Genomic DNA, 21,211 nt, shown 5'->3' with positions numbered 1-21,211 from the left:
GCAGTGGAATGGGGAAATAAACTGTGATGTGTTCATGCAATGGAATAATCCCCTGGGGTAAAAAAAATCAATGAGCTACAGCTGCAAGCAACAATATGGACAAATCTCTGAAACAGTGTTGAGCAAAAGGCCAAACAATGCCTACTGTATGATTCCGTCTGTGTGAAGTCCCAAACCGTGCAAAACAAAACAAGGTATTACTGAGGGATACAAACATGTAGTAGAATTATAGAGAAAGAGGGGCAAGGATAAACTTCCAGGAAGGAAGGTCAGGGCCGAGAACAGCGGGAGGTGCTCAGGGGGCCGCAGAGGTGACTGTGCTCATTGCTAAGACTTGCATCTGGACCCTGGATGGGGCTGTTGCCACTTGCATAATGGATCCCCCACAGGGGATCCCCCTCACGTCACTGCAATGGGTCTCTCTAACTGGAGGAGCCTGGGTCACGTGGCTACACCCGAGTTGCAAAGGAAGTGAATATGGGATATTTTTGGCTTCTTTTTTGGGATGGAGTCCCTGCCTCACAGGATATGGGATTCTCATAACATGGAAAGGGGCTTCGGATATGATTCAGCCTAAAGGAATTATTTGGTCCAAATATAAAGTTCTCTGGTGCCCCAGCATAACCAAAGTATAAAATTTAGACTCTCTAGAGAAACAGATGGACTTTAGGGTTTTGTTAAGTGATAACCAGCCAGCGCTGTGCTGGAGACCAGCTCTCAAACAGCAGTTGTTAATTTTTAGGAATTTTGTGAGCCAATTGTTAAACATAACCATTATTTCAAGCTAAGTTATATAAACTTACATTCAAATTATATTTTTAAGGGACGCCTGGGTGGCTCAGTCGGTTAATCGTCTGCCTTCGGCACAGGTCATGATCCCAGAGTGCTGGGATCGAGTCCTGCCTTGGGCTCCTTGCTCAGCACGGAGCTTGCTTCTCTCCCTGCTTGTGCTCGCTCTCTCTCTCTCTCTCTCTCTCTGATAAATAAACTCTTTTTTAAAATTTATATTTTTAAAAGGTAGCAAATATTCAAAAGCCATCATGTCTTAATTATCTTATACTTCACTCTCCGCTGTGCTCCTAAAGTTACTTCAGTCTACAGCAATGTGTTACTCTTCCTTCAGTGACCTCACTTTGGCAGCTGGAATCAGCCATGGTGGGAGCATCTACGCCTTGGAAATCAGCAAATGATACAAATCAGGGCCCTTTTTCCTCCCCCTTGTAGAGCAATTTTTAGTTATAGCATACCATGGAAGCTGCCAAAGTTTTGGAAATCACCTAAGTGAAGATTTTCCATATTGGGAGCTAATGTCAAACAACCAGCTGATCAAAGTCGGTGTCCTTGGAGGGAAATTGAGGGGAATGAGACACTCGTGGCTGATCGTCCCAGGTGTCTGGAGAGGTAGAGGGCTCCTACAGGGAAAATAGGATTTTCTCAGGAAAACAGTTCTAACCCCATGAGAGTACAACGAGGTTTCACATTGATCACAACTCACCAGTGGTTTGTGTATTTGTTGGTTTTCTAAAGGGCCAAGATAAAATCACTGTTCCCTGTCACGGGAGAAGCAGCAAGCAGGTCCAGGTGCAGAGAGGGGGTAGACCTTGTGGGAGTGTATCAGTCCCCTGGAGACGCCAGCACAGTGTGCCCCAGACCGAGCAGATTAACAGAATCTTAATTTCTCCAAGCTCTGGAGGCTGGAAGCCTGACTTGAAGGCGACAGCGGGGCTAGCTGTCCTGAGGCTCTCTCCTTGGCGTGTGGATGGCTGTCTTTGTGTGTCATCCGTCTCTGTGTCTGTCTCATCTCTTCTTACAAGGACACCAGACACATTGAACTAGGGCCCTCCCATATGACCTCATTTAACTTAATCACCTCTTTGTGTTTTTTGTTTTGTTTTGTTTTGTTGGGGTTTTTTTTTAGAGAGAGAGAGAGAGAGAGAGAGAGCAGGGGTAGGGGGTGGTAAGACAGGGAGAGAGAGCAGCGAATCCCAAGCAGCCTCCATGCCCAACGTGGAGCCCAAGACAAGGCTAGATCTTACAACCCTAAGATCACAACCTGAACTAAAATCAAGAGTCGGACGCTAAACCAACTGAGCCACCCACGTGCCCCAACGGAATCACCTCTTTGAAGACCCCATCCCAATTAGAGCCGCATTCTGAGGTCCTGGGATCAGGATGTCCACATGTGAATTTAGAGGGACACAATTCAGCCCAATAGGGAGCATGTTTAAGTTCTCTTCTGACTGTCTGCTTTTCTGAGGGAAAGAAACAGCAAGATCGCCCTCCAGAGGGAAGAATGTAGTGTTTGAGGTCCTGGGAGAGAAGAGGTATGACATCGTCACCAAGGGGCAGGCAGGAGTGGACACAGTCATAGGGTACTAGCAGGGGCAGACACAGTCGGGGTGGGCGGGGGTGGACAGAGCCCCCAGGGGGCGGGCAGGGGTGGACACGGTCACTAGAGGGCAGGCAGGAGTAGACAGAGTCATAGGGTGCGGGCAGGGGTGGACAGAGTCACCAGAGAGTGGGAGGTAGTGGGCAGAGTCACCAAGGGACAGACAGGGGTGGGCGGAGTCACTAGAGGGTGGGCAGGAGTAGACACAGTAGGGGAGTGGGCAGGGGTGGACAGAGCCCCCAGGGGCGAGCAAGATGGATGAGGAAAGGCACATCATTTCCCGGCAGCACTAAGCTCCAGCTTGGCACCAGACCCCAGCATCTAACTGCCCCCTCTGCCCAGTAGCACCCTGGGCCCTGCTCTCCAGTTACTGTGCTCAGTGCTGACCAGCGTTTGTTAACATCAATAGATGAACTGCGACTTTGAAACCTAGAAGGGATGGTGTTTATGAACAGTGTCAGACATCCGAGTACTGGATTGGAATACCAGCTTTACCACTTCTTGGTTGGATGGTTCGGGGCAAGTCACTGATCTGCTTTGTGCCCCTGTTTTCTCATCTGTAAATCAGCTGGAAATAATGAAGAGGCTTCACTGGCGTTGGTCATTGTGGTGAAATGCCATATCCACGAAGTGCAAAGGCACCCGAAATTTAGCTGTCATCACCATCGTCATCTGAAAAACCAGGACCTCAGCATGGACTGTGCTGACATTTACCTATTGGGTTATGTACCCACAAAATAGTCACAGATTTCAAGGAAATTCATGGCAAACTTGTAACTCCTACACAGGGGATGAAAGACAATGCTTACAGTGGAAGAGCGGAGCTTCAATTTGCCAAGATACTGCGTGGCTGTGGGTATCCAAGAGTTGGGACTTAGAAGGACCAACCAAAGGAAATGAAGGGATGTGGACCTGGCGTTGGCAGGGGTGGGTGTGATTACAGGGAATCATGGGAAATATAAGTCCACAGATAGAAAGGGCATCCCCTCCTCGACTTGCCCTTCAACTTTGGTGTCAGCTTCTGATTTGGACAAGATTCTGTCTTAGGTGAGTCACGTGGTTTTCACCTGCCCTGCTAACTGTCACTGAAGCAGGAATAAAAAGATGATCAAGGTCGGTTGCAGAGGAAAGGAGAGGGACGTGAGGAATTCACGTGTGGGGAGAATTTGGTCTTATTCACCTAGTGTGCCATCACCTTACTGTGGCGCGCATCACCCTTTCCACAATAATGTATCAGATGCCACAAGAAAGGGGGACCCGCTAAATTCCAAGAGAAGACACCTGTAGACATCTTTAAAGGTTTTCCCCTTGCAGTATCCACAGAAAATGGCCTGATCTCTGACTCAGAAACAACTAGAGGAGGCGCACTTTCTCACCAAGGTGTACGTCTGGTGGCAGGGAGCAGAACAGCAGTAGGGATGGCGGCCTGGGCCAACAAAGCAGGAGAACCAGGAGGAGACGGGACACGCCGAGGCTGGTCGGGGATGAATCAGGAGAACAAGGCGTGTTCTTGGACTCACCACAGCCATGGTTTTGTCATGACGACGCGCCGGCCTGAATATCTCCCTGCGGCTCAGCAAAGCCTGCTGGGGCCTGAAGCCAAGGTACAGAAACTCTCTGAGAAAACATCCTTGGCTGGCAGAGCCAGCTCGGAGACGGCTCTAGAAGGAGTTAAGTGCTCAGGCAAAGGAGGCTGACCTTCCTTCCCCTTTTTATGGTAGCTTGTTAACTCTTCTGTCTAAGGAAAATGAAAGAAATGCTGAGGAACATATATTGAAGAAGTGAGCCCTTCTCCCCTCTCCCTCAGACCTGCTCTCTGGAAAAGCCAGGGGTGAGGGCCTCTGCCCATTCCCACACACAAAGAAGTATTTGTCACCCAGGCCAGAGCTATTTTGCCACTTGATACTTTTATTTGACAACGTATCTCGGCTACGGTACCACATCACTATGTACAACTCTGTTTCATGCTTCCCACCGCTTCATCAGTACTCCATTGACTAGGACTTTTTACATTTATTGATCTAGTCTTATGTGGATAGACATTTAGATTGTGCGGTTTTTTATTTTCTAGTCTTATCAGAACAGTGCTATACTGTATATCCTTTGTACATATATTTTTGCACGCCTGTAGGAGTCTTGGGGGCGAGTGGGCCACTGGAGAGAATCTCCTCCGGTTTGCTCCAGATGAAGCCAAGGCAGCCCAGGTGCTTTTGGCAAAGGCTGCACGGGGCCCAGGTCCATCACGGCAGAGGGCTCCCGGGGCGCCTGGGGGAACCGAGCCAAAGCTGGCTGGGAAGGGACTGGGTCACATTTGAAGTCTTCCCTGGCCACTGGGCCTGGGGAGGGAGACTACCCTCAGAGACCTTGGGGAACTCACGCAGACCTCACCCAGGCCTCCCCCAGAGCTGCTGCCCCTGGGACAGGCCCACTGTGGGTAAATGAAGTCAGCAATGCCAGAAGGGAGGGGTCAGCCGGGACTCTCTCTTGCCTATTCCAGCGGCTTTAGAAAACACTAATTTCGGGGCAACTGGGTGGCTCAGTCATTAAGCGTCTGCCTTCGGCTCAGGTTATGATCCCAGGGTTCGGGGATCGAGCCTAGTATAAGGCTCCCTGCTCAGCGGGAAGCCTGCTTCTCCCTCTCCCACTCCCCCTGCTTGTGTTCCCTCTCTCGCTGTGTCTCTCTCTGTCAAATAAATAAACACAATCTTAAAAAAAAAAAAAAAAAAAGAAAAGAAAACACTAATTTAGCCCCTGAGCGCCCAGGCTCCATGCTTGAGAACTGGGCCCGGGAGGGAGGGATGGTGGCAGGAGGGGCGGTGGCGGGAGGGGCACAGTCCAGGTTCACTGTCATAACGAGCAGTCACTGAACAAGCACCAGCCTCCAGCTGTCGGCTGTAACCTCAAGGGCATGAGGCAGGCATCTCGCCCACTGTTACTTAAGGAACTAGAAAGGCTTATAACATATAGCTTGGAACACTGACAAAAATATCTTGGTTACCTTTTGCACTCCTGAGCTGTGGCATGCCTAAACATCCTGCTGCTTATGTTCCTCTTTTATCGTCTTTCTAACCCAATTTTCAAGTGAGCGTCATAAAAATCACTCTATCCAGGAAGTCAGCGCCGTAATCTCCACGACATAAACTTGGACAGCAAGATACAGAATGCTGTTGGGACACCCTGATGTGCTCTCACAATGTGCTCCTTCGGGAAGTTACCGGCAGCTCAGCGGGACATGAGGATCCACACCGGGGAACGGAACAGAGGAACCGCTCGGCTGTCGCTGGGGACACGTTAGGTTTCGTGAGAAACTGCGATCTGAGAGGACACAGAAGCATTACGCCATCGGCGCAGGTCCTGCTCATTCGTGCGTTTGCCTTCTGGGAAGGTTTCTTTGACCATAAAACATCAAGACGAGCACACAAACAAAACATTAGCCCGAGACCCTGCGCGGCTCTGTTCTAATGTGATGTATGGCACAGCCGAAGTTCCCCTGTCGTTGTTTATGTATCTGCGTGCGCGTCTTGTCTCCGTTAGTATCAGCCCTCTAAGGGCAGGGCGCGGCCCCTGTAATTTCTCTCCCGGTGTTGCTTCGGTTCTCCCTGGGCTGCGCAGGAAAGGCTTGCCGTAGACAACGACTCGGAGGTCACAGACCATCACAGACGCCTCGAAATGCCTTGCTTGCTCACCTCATCAAGAAATCTTCAACTGAGGCAAAATGCCCTCCGAGCTGGACACTTAGAAATTCAACACAAGAACCACACACACACAAGCCCTGGTTCGGAAGATGCTGCCGGTAGAGAGGCATAGCTTGCCGTTTGTGTGATGGGGGTGCTGCACGCCTGGGCTTGCGGTGTTGGAAACATTAACGGGAGGTTGGGATCCATCCCCGACAAAGGCTGGTACCTGGGCTGCAGCCTCGGCTCCCCCACCTCCCCCTGGCTCCACCAGCCGGGTCCCACCAGCCTGCACCCTGTCCTCTTGGCAGAGGGGCCCTGAAGGAGGCCGTCGGCGTCCCTGGGAGCCCTGGCGGAGCTAGGGGGCAGTCGTGCTACGTGAGCCGCTCAGGCGGCTGGGGACTTGTGGCCTCCAGAGCCGGCTCTTGGTCCCCTGTCCCCAGGGCTCCCAGGCTTTGAGCTCAGGAGCCCATCACAAGTCAGAGTACTGACATCTTTTGGACCAAAGATGACACTATTTATCCTGCTTATCTTTACACTTCATTTTTCCTTCCTCGTGGACTTAGCCCAGATCTTAGGGCGACGTCTTATAACGGAACCGAGAGACGATGTTACACAGAAGGAAGCTGAGGCCGGGAGGGGTCCGTGCTCAGCATATGGTCCTCTGCGTGGTCTTGTCCCAGCACAGGCCGGGCGGCCCGCTCCTCCGTCCTCCTTGCTGCCCGCAGGCTCTCCCCCTGGGAGCCCAGCCGAACCAACTGCAGGCTTCCCTGGGGAATAGGCCTTGAAGTGGGATGGCCTCCCCAGCGGGGCCTGAACAGCCCATCACTAAGAACATTCTGCTGGTATGTGGTACTTTACTCATTATTTAAATTCACAGTAACCCGCCAAGATAAACTAGGTTATCATCCCTTTTCAACAGATGAGGAGTCTGAAATATATGGTGATTAGCGCACCCAGGCTGGCACAGAGAATGAGCAGCAGAGGCAGCTCTGAATTCCTGACCTCTGTCCCAAGCCCAGAGCCCTCTGTGAAGTGCCCCACGGCCAGTCCAGGAGAAAGGGAGCGAACAGGGGATGGGACAGGGGAGCATAGACCTGTGGATATAGAAGCGGCTGCAGCAGAGACAGATGTAGCTATGGATCTAGAGACCATAAACATAGTTACCGTCATTGATACACTGTGACTGTCGATCCGATGGTTATGGATGCAGAGGTAAATATATGGTCATAGATAGACATTGACAAAGATAGAGACAGATACAAAGTGCTCCTTTGAGCTGGCCAAATTAAAATTCTTTTTTTTTTTAATTTTATTTATTTGACAGAGAAAGCTAGAGAGAGAGAGCACAAGCAGGGGGAGAGGCAGAGGGAGAGGGAGAAGCAAGCTCCCCACTGAGCAGGGAGCCCGATGCAGGACTCGGTCCCGGGACCCTGGGATCATGACCTGAGCCAAAAGCAGACGCTTAACTGACTGAGCCACCCAGGTGCCCCCCAAATTAAAATTCTGAGATGCAACTAGAAAGCCTGGGTCTAGAGACTGTAGCTCCTGGCTTCCTTCAGTCCACAGAACTCCTTGCTGAAGGGACGCCATGCCAGGGAGTGCAGGACGCTGGTTCCATAGACTCAAAGGCATGATAAAATTTCCCTCTCTCTTGTTCATCAAAATCAACATTCTATGTAGTTGGAAAATTTTGGAGCTTCCTGGGACAGCGTGGGAGAGTAGTTTATAAATAATTCTACTTTGTCTTTATATATGCAAGGATAGAAGGGAAACTCAAAAAAAACAGTAAAAATATTTGTTTTATGTTTTACTATTATAAAATTAAATTATAATTTAAGAGCTTCAATACATTTCTAACCATGGTAGATTTTAAGGTAATTATGTGTCTCTTCAGTAATATATTTGCTATCAACTTATTGCATAAAAGGATTGCTTGTGAATTCAAAATTATTTTTAGATTTATAGCCCTTTCAAGTGAAAAAGGGGTTTTTCAGAAATACTTCCGATTTCCAATGTCTGGTGAATCTTCCATTTGCCATCAATAATGCCTCCAAGAGAAATCCTCCTTCATATAAATCCAACCTGACATTCCTATAATGCACAGTGCAAGAGAGTGCTCTTCGGGCAAGAAATAATATCTCTGTGAATTATATTAGGCCAGCCTGTTGAAAACATTCATCCCACAATTTATGAATTCAGATGCTCCCGGAATATGCTTTGGTATTCTAAGGAGATGTAGGTGTTTTCATTTTCATTGACTGTCTTGATAAATGTTTATTGTGGGCACTGAAAACTGCTGATCTGGAAAAACATTTTTGTACTCATTTGTTTGCCTGCCTCTAATGTTTATTACTCCCATTATCAAAATTGTACATCTCTATTATGCAGCCTAAGGTTGTTTCGTTATTGTGATTTTTCCAACATAAAGCAGCATCGGTGGAAGCCTCGATGTGCAATGTCTGGCTGTACCCGCGCCTGGGCTGTCTGTCCGGGGGGAGCTTGGGGAGCACAGAAGCAGAGGTCTGGCTGGAGACACTGTCCTGTTTAGTGTCGTGTGACTTCATGTTGCTTCACGTGCTGTGCAGTGTTGTGTTGCATTACGCTGGCCATGGTATATTGTCTTACATCATCCAGAGACCATAGAGGCACGGTTGCAATGCAAAAAATAACAATTTCGTGTGGACTGAGGACAGAGTAAGTGTTTGGGCTAAATGATACATACCGTCCACACTGTCTACATTCACAGGGCAGTTGGTACTCTCTTCACTTTCTGTCCTGTCACTGTATCGTTACGATATGGGGTTTGATGGGGCACCTGGGTGGCTCAGTCGGTTAAGCGTCTGACTCCTCCTGATTTTGGCTCAGGTCATGATCTCAGGGTGGTGGGATGGAGCCCCATGTCGGGCTCCATGCTCAGTGGGGAGTCTGCTTGAGGTTCCTCTCTCTCTCTCCCTCTGCCCCTCCCCCTACTCGCTCTCTCAAATAAATAAATCAATCTTTAAAAAGAATATGAGGATTGATTTGTTCATTTGGTTGTTTTAAAAGTTAAAGTCTGGCAGAGAATCATAGGGGAAGGGAGGGAAAAATGAAACAAGACGAAACCAGAGAGGGAGACAAACCGTAAGAGACTCTTAACCTCAGGAAACAAACGGAGCGTTGCTGGAGTGGTGGGGGGTGGGAGGGATGGGGTGGCTGGGTGATGGACATTGGGGAGGGAGGTATGTGCTATGGTGAGCGCTGTGAATTGTGCAAGACTGTTGAATCACAGACCTATACCTCTGAAACAAATAATACATTATATGTTAATTAAAAAAAAGAAAGAAAGAAAGAAAAGTTATACTGATCACATTGAAAAAAAAAAAAGTTAAAGTCTGGGATCTCAAAACTTACCCAGCCTGCTGCCTCTGGATGTGTGTGTGTGTGTGTGTGTGTGCGCGCGCGCGTGTGTGTTTTGAAGATCCCAGGGAACTGGGATGCTACAATTTATCTTCATAACCAGTTCTAATGCCCAAGCTCCCGAGTCAGCAGCCTTTATCAATACAAGTGAGGAGGCTCAGTTCCTCTCAGGCTGCACACTCAGTTCTTCTTACAGTGATGTCTGTCTTGCTTAGCTCCTGGCCTACTCCTGGGAGTGGGATTTAACCTGTTAGTTGAATAATATTTATAAGAAAAAGCATGCAAATAAACATGTAGCATTAAATGAAGAATTATTTGTGAAAGCCACTCAATCATTTCCTGTAGTTAGGTCACTGAAAAGGAACCATACACTATTCATTTTCTGAAAGATTTGTTTCAGAAGCATTAGAAATCCAAGTGGGAATAAATCAGATTAATTTTCAAAATTAGCAGGGATAAGCTTTATTCTGAAATCATGAATGTTCTCTTTTAATTAAATTCAAATCCATTTATTTGATTAATTTGTTAATAGTCTTGTTTGAATCTTCTGTATTCATATTCGAAGTTTACTTATCAGTTACTGAGAAACTTGTGTGAGTCTCAACATCTTTGAGGATGTGTCTACTGCTTTAAATTATGTCAGTTTTGCTTTATATATTTTAGAGTATGTTATTAGATGATGCGAGTGTAGGGTTACTAACTTACTGTTGGATTGATCTTTATCTGATAATATTTCTTCTCTGTGGGCTCATAATTCTATCTTCAATAAAATGATACCAGCTTTCTTTATTTTTATTTCTTTATTTTAATTCCAGTTAGTTGACATGCGGCGTTATATCAGCTTCAGGTTTCCATACGTCACCCTGTGCTTAACACAAGTGCCCTCCTTCATCCCCTTCACCTGTGTCCCTCCCCCACCCACCTCCCTCTGGTGAGCGTCAGTCTGTCCTCTGTTATTAAGACTTGTTTCTTGGTTTGTCTCTCTCTTTTGCTCTCTCTCTCTCTCCCAGCTGTCTTTGATTAGTATTTGCATGGTATATAATTTTCATCCTTTTACTTTGTTTTATTTAAAAAAAAAAACTTTTCTGGGGGCGCCTGGGTGGCTCGGTTGGTTAAGCATCTCCTTTCAGCTCATGTCATGATCCCAGGGTTCTGGGATCAAGTCCCACATCAGGAGCCTGCTTCTCCCTCTCCCCGTGCCCCTCTCCCCTGCTCCTGCTCTCTCACTCCCCCCTCTCTCTCAGTAAATAAAATCTTAAAAAAAAAAAAAACCTTTTCTTTTGAAATAATTATAGCTTTACAGGAAATTGCAAACTTAGTATAGAGGGGTCCTGCTTATCCTTCACCCAGTTCCCCCCAGTGGTTGCATATTTCTTTCTTTTTTTTTTTTTTAAAGATTTTATCCATTTATTTGAGAGCGAAAGAGTGAGCCTGAGGTGGGGAGGGGCAGAGGGAGAGGGAGAAGCAGTGCTGAGAGGGAATTTCATAGCAGTCAGTGCCGACTCAAGATCTCAAATTAATAATCCAAGTTCCTCACTCAGGAAACTAGAAGAAGAAGAGCAGAATTAAACCAATGCATGCAGAAGAAAGGAAATAAATATCAGAGCAGATCAGTGAAACAGAGAATAGGAAGACAAGATAGTAAATCAGTGAAAGCAAAAGCATTCACCAATCTCAGGGATGACAGAGGGAACATTACTGCTGGTCCCGAGCCATTGAAAGGGTCATTGCGGAATACGCCACCGACAGCTGTACCCCAGCTTAGATGAGATGGACCGATTCTTCCCAAACCACAGACTATCCAAACTCGGTCAGAATTAAACTGATCGTATGAATGCTTCTACAAACAGTAAGGAAATGGAGTTAGCAATTTAAAATCTCCAGGAAGGAAATATCTAGGTCCAGATGTTTTCAATGAAGAATTCCTTGAGACTCTTAAAGAAGACTAGTGTCATTTTTACACAGTAGTTTCCAGAATATAGTTGAGGATGGAACACTGCCCAGGCTCGTGTTAGGAGTCCAGTTACTATCCTCCTGTCAGCACAAGAGAAAGACAGCACAACAAGAGAAAACAAATATCCCTTGTGAATAGAGACACAAAAAAAATTCTTTAAGAAAATAATTGCCTGTTGATATCCGCAATATAGATAGAAAATTCGACATCATGATGATGTGGAGGTTATTCCAGGTACTTAAGGCCCATTCCGACATTCTAAAATCACTCAGTGTAATCCACTCTATGAACAGGTTAAAAGAAAATTATAGGATCATATCAACATGTGACTACATCCAACACCCATTCATGATAAAAACTATCCACAGCTTGGATTAGATGGTAATTACCTTAATTATATTTAAAGGGCATCTGTAAAAACATAGAGCCAACATCATACTTCACAGTGAAATTCTGAATGCCTCTCCTTTCAGACTGGGAGTAAGTCAAGGATGTTTGTTCTTAAGCACTGTTATTTAACTGACATTTCTAGCTACATAGAATAAGGCAAGTAAAGGAAATTAAAGGAATTCAGATTGGAAAGGAAGAACTAAAAATGTCCCCATTTGCAGACGACATGATTGTGTATATAGACAATCCCAAGGAACTGATGAAAAACCTGGAACTAATGATAATGAATAGGTTCAGCGAAGTGGCCAATTATAAGATCACCACTCAAATACCAATCCCATTTCCAACATGTGGAAACTGAAATTAAAAATGAAGTACTCTTATAGGCAGTACTAATGAAAACAAAATCTTAGGTATGCTGAAAATAACTGTGTTCGTGAAAGTAATCAAAGACACTATAAAATTCCAGTTTTCCTAAAATTGAATATAGGTTTAATACAGTTCCCATTAAAATCTCAGCGAGGTTTTTTTTTTTTAAGAGATTTTATTTATTTATTTGACAGAGAGAGAGAGAGACAGCGAGAGAGGGAACACAAGCAGGGGGAGTGGGAGAGGGAGAAGCAGGCTCCCCATGGAGCAGGGAGCCTGACGCGGGGCTCCATCCCAGGACCCTGAGAGCATGACCTGAGCCGAAGGCAGATGCTTAACAACTGAGCCACCCAGGTGCCCCGAAGTTTTGTTTTTTGTTTTTACTTTTTTAGACACAATAAGCTTATTCTACAACTAATTTGTCAAGGCTAAAATGGCGAAAACGGCCTTCATAAGGAGAATAGAGTGAGAAGGGTCACTTCCTGATGTTAAGGCATACTACCTAGCTTTATTTACCAACACAGTGTGTAAGAAATAAAGATCAGTGGAATGGTGTGGAGAACCCAGAAATAGACACACCCAAAGGCTCAAGTGATTTTTTTAAGAAAAAAATTCCATTATGATAACGTTAAAAAGAATAAAATACTTATAAATAAAATAATTGTTAAGAATGAGCAACAAAAGTGCAACACTTGTACTTTGAAAACTACAAAGCAGTGTCAAAATATACTAAAGGAGACCTAAGTAAATGGAAAGACATCCTAGATATCATGGATTAGAAGTATTAATATTGTTAAAATGGCAGTACTCCCCAAATTGATCTACATATTCTGTGCTATCCCTCTCAACATCCCAGCTGACTTTTTTGCAGAAATTGACAAGCTGATTTTAAAATTATATGGAAACACAAGGGACCCAGAATAGTGAAAAACAGTTTTGAAAAAGATTAATAAAATTTTAGTATTCACACTTTTCCATTTCAAAACTTTATTCAACGTTAGAATAATCTAGACAGCATAGAACTCGCAAAAATTCAGAATTGAAAGTTCAGAAACAAAGCCTTAAATTTGTGGTTAATTGCTTTTCAACATGGGTGCCTAGAAAACTCCATGGGGTAGAGGGGTATATTTAGGTGAGTGGTCTTTTTTTTTTTTTTTTGGACCCGGTACTGTTGGTGAGATTCTCCCATTTTGTTGTGGGTAGCCGTAATTCATTCATTTTGTTGTTACGTAGTATGTCTTTTATCCATTCTACTGTTGCTGGATATTTGGGTAGCTTATTAGTCTTGCCTATTAGAAATGATAATTCCATGTCATACTTGACTCAGTTGGCACACATTGCTCGTGTTTATATACCTAAAGAGTGGAATTGTTGGGTTTTGGATTGTGCGATGTTCCACTTCAGTAGATACTGCAAATGCTTTTGCAAGGTAATGTATCCAATTATACTGTAATGAGCGTGTGGAAGAGTTCCTGTTGCTTCACATGTTTGCTGACACTTGGCATTGTCAGCCTTTTTAATTTAGCATTTCCAATATTTATGTAGTAGTTGTGGTTTTCACATGCATTTTCTTGAAAAATAAGTTGGACACCTTTTCATAGGATTTGGGGAATCTTTCTTATTTGGGAAGAGCCTGTTAAAATCCCTTGCCATTTTTCTTCTAAGTTATCCCTTCTTTTCTTAACTGTTTATGGGCCATTGTGTATTCTGGCTGGGAGTTTCTTATTAGTTATATGTTGCAATTATTTTTTCCTCCCTGGTGTGCTTTGTTGAAGAGATGTTCCTAGTTTTGATTAAGTCCACTTTATTAATCTTTTCATTTGGAGTTAGTTGGGGATTTTTGTTTTGTTTTTTAAATGTTTGTTTGTGGAGTAGGAGGAATCTTGTTAGGGTTGGTGGGGAAGAAATTACTCTCTGTCAAAAAGTTGTGAAAATATCTGTAATATCTTTTAGGGCTTTATAGTTTTGACTTTGACATTTAGAAGCAGAAGTCATTTGGAATATATTCTTATGTTTTGATTGATATAGAGCTTTAGTATTTATTAGCTCCTGTCATCTCCTATAGATACCTAATAAATTAGTTTCTCAGTACTGTTTATTGAGAAGACCACAGTGTCCTCGTTGGTCTGCAGGAGCACCTTTCTCATTAATCTAGTGTCCATTCTTATGTGGGCCTCCCTTCTGGAGTCTCTGTGTTCCCATTGGTAGAATTATCTATCTTAGAGGAATACCATCTTGTCTTAATTGCTCTACTTTAATACTTTAGTTTTGTTATATTGTAGAATCCACCTTCCACGTTTCTCACATTTGTCTTGTTCATTCTTGGCCTTGGCATTTCCCTCTAAATATTAGGAATACCTTGTCAATTCCTCTCAAAAAACATGTTACGATTTTGATTGGGTTTGTGTTAAATACATATTACCAGTTGATGGGCACATGACATCTTTAGATTCTGATTTTGGAGGATGATGTATTCTGTGTGTTTAGGTTTTTTTTAACTTCTTTCAATAATGTTTGATAGTTTTCGTTTAGAGAACTTGCCTTTTGTTAGTTATAGTCTCACCTTAGTTTTTCTTATCGCTGAAATGGGCGTATTTAAAAAATACTTTCTTGCTTGTCATTACTTCTATTTATATACTTGTTTTCTAGGTCATTAATTTCTGTGTTTATATTTGCTTACATCCTTGTACTTTCTTTGGGGTTCATTGGCTCCCCCTGCCCCTGCTTTCAAGTGGATATTTAGCTCGTATTTTTAGCTTCCTTTATATATTGTATGCATTGAATTGTGAATATTTTCCTCTTAACATTTTCTTTTGGCTCTGGCAGAATGGTTTCACACACGTTGCTGCGTTGAGTTTTTATTATCATTCAGTTAAAAATATTTTCTAATTTCCGTTGTGATTTCTTTTTTGACCTAAGAGTTCTTTAGATCTTAATAATTGACCTTTCTTTATTCATGTTAGAAAAAGGTAGCTTTATCCCACAACATATCGTTTTCATCTTTAACGACTTATATTTGTTTTTATTGCTTGCTTACTGACAGGTAATCCATTTCTTTTTCATGTGTGGGTAAATCTTTACTTAAGTCTCAAAAAATATAAGTACTTCATGAAATTGTGTTCTTATTATATATTTTTCCTTTAGTTTGATACAGCTTTTCCAATTGACAAAATTATTAGTAATGATTAAATAAATGCACGAATAGCAAATACTTGTCTAAGTTTATATGCTGTAAGTCCCTTTGAGTTTTTGTCCTTTTCTGCTTTATAAAAGAATATCTCTCAAATTTATAGGGTTGACTTTTTTGTCTGCTCAGTTGTACATTTATTCATTTATTCAACATTCAGTAAGTGTTTTATTTATGATGTGGTTTGTTTTGTGTTAGGCTTTGGAAGAATCCTATTCTCACTCTCCAGGGTTAGTCTACTAGGGAGGACATAATTTATTATAGGGCAAAAACTGCTATATTGTATGTATGAGTTCAGTTAACAAAGAGGCCACAGAAAAGGCAATATTTAACATTTTTCAGAAATGGAGACGTTTTCAAGTCATCATAAATGCTGTTTTCATGGTTTGTTAACGGGAAAGAATCGTTAAAATGTCCAACTACAAGATGAATTTAAATATAAATTATACAAATTGTTAAAACAAATTATTAATGTTAATTGCTTCAGTATAAATTTTAATTATAACTTTTTTTAGTTGTTTTTACTAGCTATTTCTACTTTGTAATAGAATGGTATTACTTTATAAACTTGCATATAGATAATTAGTGTTTTATATTACTCTCTGCAGAATCAAAGAACTCCATCGGACATGGTATTTCTTAGGACTTCAGAAAAAGCAGGTATTTATATTTGTATTTAAATGGCTGATCATTTAGTATTTTAGCAGTTTAATTTTCATTTTGAAAGGTAAAAGTTAAATTTATTCTTATAAAAAGTTTTCTTCGAATGATAATACATTGAATTCATTAATTCTAAATCACATTTAACTGTTGATATTTAAAATGAAAATCTTTAGTGTATATGTTTGTTTTAAAAAATATAATCCTATCACAACCTTTATATCAAATGAGTGCTTTTGTTCAAAGCTATATTGATAGCGAAGTACTTAGATGATGTTGCTTGAAATTTGATTGCTATTCTGTATTTGCAGTTTTATTAATTCAGCAAACGTTTATTTACCACCTACTATGTGCCAGGCACTACTTGTCTCTTGGGATACAAAGGGGGATAAGATGGGTGGGGGAACAGAAGAGGAAGCAGACAGTTTGTGTAGGTGAGTTGAAGTGGGCTTCGCAGGATAAATGATATTTATATGACCTGAGCTCTCACCAGTGAGGGGAAGGTGGAAAAGGGGAAATGAGACGGAAGCCTCATGTGGTCAAGGAGAAGAACTGTGTGTTGGAAGTCAGGAAACCCAAAATCTAGTCTGCTTTGGCCAATTTTTAATTATATGACCTAGACACATGGTCACCCATTTTCTTAATGTCTAAAATGATGAGAAGTTTATCAGGTAATACCCAAGTTCCTTCTGCCTTGCATTTCTGACTGTGAAATAAATAGTATTTTTTTCTCTTTAAATTTTTTTATTGTTTTGTTAATCACCATACATTACATCATTAGTTTTTGATGTAGTGTTCCATGATTCATTGTTTGTGCATAACACCCAGTGCTCCACGCAGAATGTGCCCTCTTTAATACCCATCACCAGGCTGACCCATCCCCCCACCGCCCTCCCCTCTAGAACCCTCAGTTTGTTTTTCAGAGTCCATCGTCTCTCATGGTTCGTCTCCCCCTCCAGTTCGCCCCCTTCATTCTTTCCCTCCTGCTATCTCCTTCTTTTTTTTTTTTTCTTAACATATATTGCATTATTTGTTTCAGAAGTACAGTTCTGTGATTCAACAGTCTTGCACAATTCACAGCGCTCACCATAGCACATACCCTCCCCAATGTCCATCACCCAGCCACCCCATCCCTCCCACCCCAACCCCCCTCCAGCAACCCTCAGTTTGTTTCCTGAGATAAAGAATTCCTCGTATCAGTGAGGTCATATGATACCTGTCTTTCTCTGATTGACTTATTTCGCTCAGCATAACACCCTCCAGTTCCATCCACGTCATTGCAGATGGCAAGATCTCATTCCTTTTGATGGCTGCATAATATTCCATTGTATATATGAACCACATCTTCTTTATCCATTCATCTGTCGATGGACATCTTGGCTCTTTCCACAGTTTGGCTATTGTGGACATTGCTGCTATAAACGTTGGGGTGCACATACCACTTCGGATACCTACATTTGTATCTTTGTGATAAATACCCAGTAGTGCAATTGCTGGATCGTATGGTAGCTCTATTTTCAACTGTTTGAGGAACCTCCACACTGTTTTCCAGAGGGGTTGCACCAGCTTACATTCCCACCAACGGTGTAGGAGGGTTCCCCTTTGTCCGCATCCCCGCCAACATCTGTCATTTCCTGACTTGTTAATTTTAGCTATTCTGACTGGTGTGAGGTGGTATCTCACTGAGGTTTTGATTTGGATTTCCCTGATGCCAAGCGATGTTGAGCACTTTTTCATGTGTCTGTTGGCCATTTGGATGTCTTCTTTGGAAAAATGTCTGTTCGTGTCTTCTGCCCATTTCTTGATTGGATTATTTGTTCTTTGGGTATTGAGTTTGATCTGTTCTTTATAGATTTTGGATACTAGCCCTTTATCTGATATGTCATTTGCAAATATCTTCTCCCATTCTGTCGGTTGTCTTTTGGTTTTATGGACTGTTTCTTTTGCTGTGCGAAAGCTTTTTATCTTGATGAAATCCCAATAGTTCATTTTTGCCCTTGCTTCCCTTGCCTTTGGCGATGTTTCTAGGAAGAAGTTGCTGCGGCTGAGGTCGAAGAGGTTGCTGCCTGTGTTCTCCTTTAGGATTTTGATAGACTCCTGTCTCCCATTTAGGTCTTTCAGCCATTTGGAGTCTGTTTTTGTGAGTGGTGTAAGGAAATGGTCCAGTTTCATTCTTCTGCATGTGGCTGTCCAATTTTCCCAACACCATTTGTTGAAGAGACTGTCTTTTTTCCATTGGACATTCTTTCCTGCTTTGTCAAAGATTAGCTGACCATAGAGTAGAGGGTCCATTTCTGGACTCTCGATTCTGTTCCATTGATCTATGTGTCTGTTGTTGTGCCAGTACCGTACTGTCTTGATGATGACAGCTTTGTAATAGAGCTGGAAGTCCGGAATTGTGATGCTGCCAGCTTTGCTTTTCTTTTTCAGCATTCCTCTGGCTATTCGGGGTCTCTTCTGGTTCCATACAAATTTTAGGATTATTTGTTCCATTTCTTTGAAAAAAGTGGATGGTATTTTGATGGGGATTGCATTGCATGTGTAGATTGCTCTAGGTACCATTGACATCTTCACAATATTTGTTTTTCCAATCCATGAGCATGGAACGTTTTTCCATTTCTTTGTGTCTTCCTCAATTTCTTTCTTGAGTATTTTATAGTTTTCTGAATACAGATCCTTTGCCTCTTTGGTTAGATTTATTCCTAGGCATCTTATGGTTTTGGGGGCAATGTAAATGGGATCGACTCCTTAATTTCTCTCTCTTCTGTCTTGTTGTTGGTGTATAGGAATGCCACTGATCTCTGTGCATTGATTTTATATCCTGCCACTTTACTGAATTCCTGTATGAGTTCTAGCAGTTTTGGGGTGGAGTCTTTTGGGTTTTCTACATAAAGTATCTTATCGTCTGCAAACAGTGAGAGTTTGACTTCTTCTTTGCCGGTTTGGATGCCTTTGATTTCTTTTTGTTGTCTGATTGCTGTGGCTAGGACTTCTAATACTGTGTTGAATAGCAGTGGTGATAGTGGACATCCCTGCCGAATGGACAGTATTTTTATAGGAAGCTCAGCATATTATTTATTTATTTTTTTGGAAGCTCAGCATATGTATTATTGGTAGTGTGGTGAAAACTCTAGAAAGGACAAAGTTAAATTGTAGAGTTGTTAATTAATTTTTTTTAAAAAATTTTTAAATATTCTCTACACCCAATATGGGGCTCAAACTCATGACCCTGAAATCAAGAGTCGCATGGTCTTCCAGCTGAGTCAGCCAGGCGCTAGAGTTGTTAATTTAGTTTTTTCTCCATATGTAAACAGCATTTTTTTAAAGGGGTATTCTGAGGGGGGGGGAATGTTTTTTCAACTGTAGTTATGGTTATTTGCATTGTAAGACAAGGCTGCCATTAACAGAAGAGTTCAGCTACACCTAATCATCAGGTACACTTGATACATTTACTTTATTGTGTGTTACTCAACGGGAGGTTTTGTTCTTCCTGTGGAGCAGACTAGAGAGCTCCTCTCTTCCAGTCCATTTCCTTTCTTCTCAGAAATACAGCTGGACTCCCTTTCCTGTCCAGTGAGATGGGGCTTTGCTCTGAGGGCTGGCCAAAGGAGGCTAGCTGGCCGCTTCCAGGCCTGGTCTTCACCTCTTCTGTAGCTCCATGTAGCCATGTGTCTCGAGTCAATGCACCTGGGGTTGTTGCAAGGCTTGGATTATTCTGCAGAGTTTGAAAAAGTTGCTTTGGATGATTTTTACTGTTGTTTTCATTATAGTTCTGGAGAAATGGATTTTCAGAGATTTTCACATTGCCATCCCTGTTTACATCACCTATTGTTTATGATGTTTGTCTTTGTTTCTAAATGTATTCAATATCATGAATAGAAAAACCTTTGCATTTGAGAAATGCTTTCATATTAATGGCCCTTCTAATGATTGTGGTAGAAATATATATGAGATTAAGAACATTATCCTAAATATGGAAATGTTTTTTAGATAATTAAAATTAAAGGAAATACAGGTTTCACTAGGGGATAAAAGATGAAGGAAATCCAGCACTTTAAAACTGGAAGATGATGAGAACTGTCCATTTTCTAGAGGAGGAGTCTGAGGGCTGAACAATATGAATGCCTTGTTGAAGATCGTGTGACTAACAGCAGTTTCAGTTCTTCAGCCTCTGAATGACTTATAGCCAGCGAAACATAGATAGAATATTAGAGCATTAGGCAAATGAGATACTCTATATTATGTTAGCTTTGGATAAATAACATATCTAAACTGATGGCTTGTTTTTTAAGAGATTTTATGTATTTATTTGATGGAGAGAGAGAGAGAGAGCAAGCATAAGCAGGGGGAGTGGTGGGCAGAGGGGGATGGAGAAGCAGGCTCCCCACCGTGCAGGGGGAGCCTGATGTGGAGCTCGATCCCGGGACCCCGGGATCACGACCTGAGCTGAAGGCAGACGCTTAACTAACTGAGCCACCCAGGTGCCCTAAACTGATGACGTTTTAAAAACATTTTCTTTCCCTCTAGTTTTCCCTTGGGTTTCATGTTATAGGGACATGTTGTAGTATAATGATACTTAATATTTTGTAGGTCCTGGATCTCTTTGAGAATCTTTTTTTTTAATTTTTTTGAAAGATTTTTATTTACTTGACAGAGCACAAGCAGTTGGGAGCATCTTAGGGAGAGGGAGAAGCAGGCTTCTCCGCCGAGCAGGGAGCCTGACTCAGGACTCGATCCCAGGATGGTGGGATCATGACCTGAGCCGAAGGCAGACGCTTAACTGACTGAGCCGCCCAGGCACCCCCTAAGCTTACAGTTCTCGGTTTCTTTATTTTTTTCTATTAAATTTAAATGGTTAAAATTCACTGATTGTAGATATACAGGTATTAAAATGTGAGATTGCTATTTCATGCTGTTTTTCTTCTGAAATGGACCAAATAGCTTCACAGCTGGATAAAATGTGTGTCATGATACTGCTTTAAGTCAGTAATTCTTAGCTTTGGAAATTCTGTTTCTGTGACTTTAAGTGATTACGTTTTTTAATTGTCTCATTTTCAAAAGTACACATACTCAGAATTTTTTGTGTATCAATACTCTTGATATTATTACTTTTCAGTTTCAGTTCAGAAGAATCTGATAGTGCATTGTCTACTAAAATAAAAATCTTCAAACCCTAGCCAGTATAAAAG

The 21,211-nt window shown here is 42.5% G+C and overlaps 1 pseudogene; it reads left to right on the top strand.

The window, feature by feature from the left end:
• The window catches only part of LOC148161804 (putative phospholipid-transporting ATPase IIB), a 377,807-nt pseudogene that overhangs the window by 198,242 nt on the left and 158,354 nt on the right, over positions 1-21,211 (top strand).

Source organism: Eumetopias jubatus, unplaced genomic scaffold, assembly GCF_037043125.1.
Source record: "Eumetopias jubatus isolate StellerSeaLion01/CBP00866 unplaced genomic scaffold, mEumJub1_p1.0 scaffold_55, whole genome shotgun sequence".
NCBI classification, from domain to species: Eukaryota; Metazoa; Chordata; class Mammalia; order Carnivora; family Otariidae; genus Eumetopias; species Eumetopias jubatus.
The sequence above is the reverse complement of the archived record's forward strand: the minus strand, read 5'-3'. Positions and strand labels throughout refer to the sequence as shown.